The 5,572-nt window shown below is 47.7% G+C and overlaps 2 protein-coding genes across 2 annotated transcripts in view; one reads left to right on the top strand and one right to left on the bottom strand.

Annotated features, from left to right (window-relative positions):
* The window catches only part of TSPAN4 (tetraspanin 4), a 940,765-nt gene that overhangs the window by 702,402 nt on the left and 232,791 nt on the right, over positions 1 to 5,572 (bottom strand). The gene's annotated exons all lie outside the window — the stretch shown is intronic.
* Positions 783 to 5,572, top strand: part of SLC25A22 (solute carrier family 25 member 22) — a 723,963-nt gene continuing 719,173 nt past the window's right edge. The window contains exon 1 of the mRNA XM_042466257.1: positions 783 to 962. The gene's annotated coding sequence lies outside the window, so the exon portion shown is untranslated. The remainder of the gene's footprint in view (positions 963 to 5,572) is intronic.

Below are 5,572 nucleotides of genomic sequence, written 5' to 3'. Positions count from 1 at the left end.
GTACTTAATATAAGGGGTGATAAAGGCAAAAAAGACTGTTACTTTATGTTAAAAATATGTTTTAAAAAAAGTCAAAGCCACAAATGTGGAGGGAGGAGTGTACTGTATAGCAGTTTAAGCGCATAGGGTCTTCCGAGGCTGAGAGAGTGTGACTTTGCTGAGTGAACAAACCTGGGTCTAATAATAATAATAACAGTAATAATAGAGGGAACATGTTCATAAAATCCATGAATAACCAAATCTGCAGAAGTCAAAGATGCAAATGTGGAGGGAGGAGTGTGGAGTAGTTTAAGCTAATGTTTTCTGAGGCTGAGAGAGTGTGACTTTGCAAAGGGTCTCATTATAGTTCAGCAATGGATAAAAAATAGATAGCAGTGAGATGTGTGTGAGTGTGTGTTAAAGTCCCTCCTGGGGTGGCATTTTTGCACACGGGTTCCTTTTTTCTTTTTGCACGTGAGAACCTGCCCCCTTTTGTTCTTTGGAGTCACGCATCCCTTATTGCAGCAGCAAGGCAGGAAGAGCATGAGTCACACACAGAGAGAGAGAGAGAGGTGGGGGCCGTGACGTCAGAGAGCCTCCCAGGCAGCGTTCGAAAAGGCAGCGGGGGCGCGCGCGCGCTTCTGGAGCTAGCGAGCCCGGGAAAGAGAGAGAGTGCGCGCGCGCGCGGTGGGAGCAGCGTCAGGCAGGCAAAGCTTGACTGCTGTTCCCCTCTGCGGCCAGAGGCGGCGGTATTGTTGAGCCCAGAAGCGGTCCTCGCGCCCTCCTGGGATTCCAGGGCTGGAGAGCGAGCGCGCGACGCACAGCAGCAGCGGCAGCAGCAGCAGCATTAGCACTAGCAATCTAGCATTTGCATTATTAGCATTAGCAGCAGCACAGCCATCATCATCATCATCCAAAGAGGCTGGTGCTTTCCCAGCAGAGGCGGAGCAACCAGGGGCACCCCAACACTGCCTCATATCCTGGTAAGTCAGGCTCTTTCAGCCCCCTCCCCTTCTTTGCCTTCCTTTCCTTCCCTTCCTTGCAGGGTGACCAGGCTTGTCCTCCTTTTCCAGGACGCGTCCTCCATGCCCACTTTCTCTCCAAGAGGAACCAGGCAGGGCTTCAGCAGAATCCTCGCCCTGGATCCAGCTCCCCGCTGGAGACCCACCGAGGAAGAGAGCAATGTTTATATTTTATTGTATTGCAACCTCCTGCTGCCTTTGCAACGCCTTCACAATTGCAAGGAAGCCTTTCTTAGGGGGAGAGGCAAGCATGCAAGGAAGCAATAATAATAAAGCCAAGGGGTGACCAGACGCGTCCTCCCTTTCCCCAGGACCTGTCCTCCATTCCCGCCTCCTGTCCAGGAGGAGTTTCCAAAAAGCAGGACTCAGAAAGCATGGGTTTGCATTGATATTATTAGGGTTTTGTGGCTTTTTGTTCTTGTTGTTGCTGTTGTTGTTCTGCCAGGTCCTCCACTTTTTCTTGGACGTCCTCCTTGTCCTCCTAGGCGGTTAGGAGGACACACCTGGTTCCCCTGGTGGCTTTATGGTTCTCTCTGAAATACTTTTTTTTTTTTTTTTGGTTTTAGGGTTCTCTTTTTCCAGGGGGACCAGAGGTGTCCTCACAAGCCACCTCGAAATGGAGGACGTCCAAGGGAACAAAATGGAGGACCTGAAAGACCAAATCAAAGTTTACAACATTCCTTATAGGAATATAAAGTGCATGCTTTCTGAATCCTACTGTAAAGGGAGGACCTTTTGTAATTCCTCCTGGACAGGAGGTGGAAATGGAGGACAGGTCCTGGGAGAAAAAAGGAGGACGCATCTGGTCCCCAGTTGGGGCTTTTTTGCCTTCTTGCATACTTGCTTCTCTCCTCCAAAGAAATGCTGCCTCCCATCCTTGATGTTATGAATGCATTACAAAGGCAGCAAGAGGTTGCAATAGTAGTAGTAGTAGTAGTAGCAGCAGCAATACTAATACTGTACTACTAATAAATCTCCTTCCTCAGTTCTCCCTTCCTTGGTAGGGGGCCAGGATTAGCTCTGGGCTCTTCCTGAACTGCAAAAAGAAAGGGCAGGATTAAACCTCAGAGCCTGCAATGAACTCTTTGCTTAATCCGGATCCAGAGGAAGAGGAGGAGGAAGGCACCTTTTGGCCCCCAAAGCCACCCAGGGGCTCCTTCTCCTAGATCAGAAAGAAGATTCTTGAGGAAGAAAGGCTCTGTTTTTGCATCGTCCTCCTCCTTCCTTTGGAGACCCTAATTCTTGTGTTGAAGACCCTCTCCTTTCTCTTCGCTCCATCTTTCATGTCATTTACATCCAAAACACACTGCAGGAATAATCCAGTTTGAGACCACTTTAACTGCCATTGCTCAATGCTAAGGAGTTCTGGGAATTGTAGTTGAGCCACAACAAACTACAGTTCCCAGAATTCCATCGCATTGAGCGGTCTCAAACTGAATTGTTCCTGCAGCCAAAGGCTCTCCTCCTGACTTCCTCTTTAAAAACATAAGTGCTGCTTGCTTGGGTTTGAAGGCAGCAGCTGTGGCTGGCATCTTCAGAGAATGCTGGCATGGAAGAGAGCGGGGTATATATACTGCTGGTTGAGAGGAAGCGATGCTGGCGACATGTCAGGAATAAACTCTTCTCGAACATGGCCTCACAGTCCAAAAAACCCACAAAAAACTATGGATGCCAGCTGTGAATGAAAGACTCCAACTTCACGGCAGCCCAGGTTGTTCCTCAAATGTATGGGAGAACTGGAAGAGTTGTCCTTCCCTAGAGCCCATTGCAAGGAACTTGCCGTCCTAGGACATTTACAAACAGAGAGACTGTATTTGATTTGTGTGTGTTTGTGTGTCTTTGGAGGGGTGTATTTGTAAGTTTTGACAACTGGGAAGGAAGTACTACCAGACCCAGCTTTGGATGGGGAAGGGTGCTCTTGGAATAGGAAGAGGGCCTCCGTGTGTCAAAGCGGTGGTGCGTTTCCTGTGCTCACATCCTGCTGGGTTGGTAGATCTGATGCTCTGTGTGTGTGTGTGTTTACTTGGGTGTATTTCCATTGACTTTGCTGGGGCTTCCTCCCCTCCAGGTCATCTTGCCGCTTTGTGACCTTTCCCACAAATTGAGTTCTGATCCTAGGCACCTAATGTTATGATTTGACTTTTTCAAAATGTATTTTCCATTTCAAGGATGAAGGTTAGTTTTAAACATTTTATCAGTGACCCTGGAACTTCAGATGCTAACATCGAAAACCAGTCTTTGATGCTACCCGTTGTAGCCAGCGTGGTGTAGTGGTTTGGGCATTTGTGACTCTGGAGGCTAGGGTTTGAATCCTAGCTCAGCTGTGGAGAGCCACTGGGGTGACCTTGGGTGAGCCACACTTTCTCAGCCTCAGAGGATGGCAATGGCAAACCTCTCTGAAAAAATGTGGTATGAAGATAATAATAAGTTTGCCTGAGGGTTGTCATAAGTTGGAAAGGGCTTGAAGGCACGCAACAGCAGCAACAGTGAAATTGTATGACAAACATCCATCTACTGACGATCTGGACAATCATGTGTTGTATGGAGCATCTTGATGCTCAGTGATGAATCTTTTTTTCCTTCAGAAAGCTTCCTAGCTGTATATAAATAGTTGCCTTGCCTTCTCACCTTCACACTCACTCACACACATCCTTCTTGCAAACTAAAGAGGATTTGATGCTGTGTGTGAGAGAAAAACTGCTTTGTCTGTGATATCTCCAGGTAGGAAGTTAATAATATATTGTTTACTATCAGGTTGCTTAGCAGAAAGTGATCCAGGCGAGTTTTCGCTGGCAGGCGTGTGACGATGTCTGTCCTCCGACCTTGTTCTCCAGCTGGGCGGCTTCTCATGTGCTGCCTCCTTCTCCACGTGGCACAGTCTCCATCCAAAGAGTCTCCTCCCACCGGAGGGAGAGGGCATCCACAGGGAGCCAGATCCGATCAGAGCCTGTCCAGAGAAGTTCTGGTTGCTATTGTCAGGTTACATTTTTGCTTCAAAAAAGCAGGGCAGGATGCAAACACATTGTGAATAACGATATGCACAATGCACCATCAAGCAATCCCATACCCAGAAAGACTGCATGTGCTCACTTGGCCTGCATAGGCACTGTATGTCTGGATTTTGTGAGATAGGGATGGGTCACTGCAGTGGGTCTGGAGGGGGCAATTCTCTGCCCTGAGGCCCTCCTGGGACCCACAGGGAGTATCACCAGTGCAAAACAAACAGCATTCCTTGGAAGTTCCCTCCTGGGTTTAAAAAAATTGAGGGTTTTTATGTGCACCAGGATAGGGGACCCTCTGTTTTAAATGGTAGATTGCCACTCTTGGATACTTCCAGAAGAAGCAATTTGCCTTTTTCTTGCTAAGAACAAAAGATGGTCCAAGCTTTACAAATCACAGGACTGTGGTTGAATGTCTTCATGCTGGATTATGGTGCAGCACCATATGTAATTGAGATACCAAGGCTGTCAAGGATCTTTCACTATTTTAAGCTGGTGCTCTCCTAGAAGCACTATCTTGAAATATGAATACTGTAATAGAATCAGAGTTGGAAGAGACCCTAAGGGCCAACCAGTACAACCCCCTGCCATGCAGGAAATCACATTCAAAGCATCCCCCCCCCCAACAGATAGCCATCCAGCCTCTGTGTAGACTTCCAAAGGAGACTCTATCACCCTCCAAGGGAGTGTGTTCCACTGTTGAACAGCTCTTACTTTCACAAAGTTCCTCTTAATGTTGAGGTGGGATCTGAAGCTGGTGGTGAAGGGTGAATTGCAAACATTTTGTTTCCGCTATGAAATCTGTGGGTGATTTGAAGACGTTTGAAGGATATGTCGTCAGGACAGCTACTGTAATGCATGATGATTCCTTGGAAGTAGTACACCTCATCTGAACATTGCATTGAGGTCCTTGAATTAATTGGACAAGAACACTTCATCCTGTGGGTATGGTAGTCTGGAATCCCTTCTGTAAAAAGGATGTGAAGGAGGCTTACTGGACATCATGTCTTTAGAAAACAGTGTGGTAGTTCCAAGCAGTATTTGTCTTTGGCAGCACAGGGTCAGGTTACTGTTTGTGGTATACAGTACAGTACTTTGCAACAGGGCTTTCTGAAAGAGAATGTGTGAAGACAAGGTAATGCAAAACTGGCTTCTGGTAGCACTGAAAGAAGTTTGCTATTGATTTCTGTTTTCAGTCCAAAACACACTGCGGAAATAATCCATCTTGAGACTGCTTTAACTGCCCTGGCTCGACGCTAGGAAATTCTGGGAACTGCAGTTTTGTGAGACATTTAGCCTTTTCTGTCAGAGAACTCAGGGTCCACAACAAACGACAATTCCCAGAATTCCATAGTACTGAGCCATGGCTGTTAAAGTGGTGTCAACCTGGATTATTTCCGCAGTGTGTTTTGGACCTTCATTCAATCAAATGTTCTAACACAGGGGTCGGCAACCTCTGGCCCGCGGGCCGGATGTGGCCCGCGGAGGCCTGCCGCCTGGCCCCTGGCTGCTGTTGCCGCCGCCGCTGCTGCGGCCACCCGTTGGGTGGCAAAATGGCAGCAAAGTCTCGCG

Source organism: Sceloporus undulatus, chromosome 1, assembly GCF_019175285.1.
Source record: "Sceloporus undulatus isolate JIND9_A2432 ecotype Alabama chromosome 1, SceUnd_v1.1, whole genome shotgun sequence".
Taxonomy (NCBI): domain Eukaryota; kingdom Metazoa; phylum Chordata; class Lepidosauria; order Squamata; family Phrynosomatidae; genus Sceloporus; species Sceloporus undulatus.
Note: the sequence above shows the minus strand (reverse complement) of the source record. Positions and strands in the feature narration are given on the sequence as shown.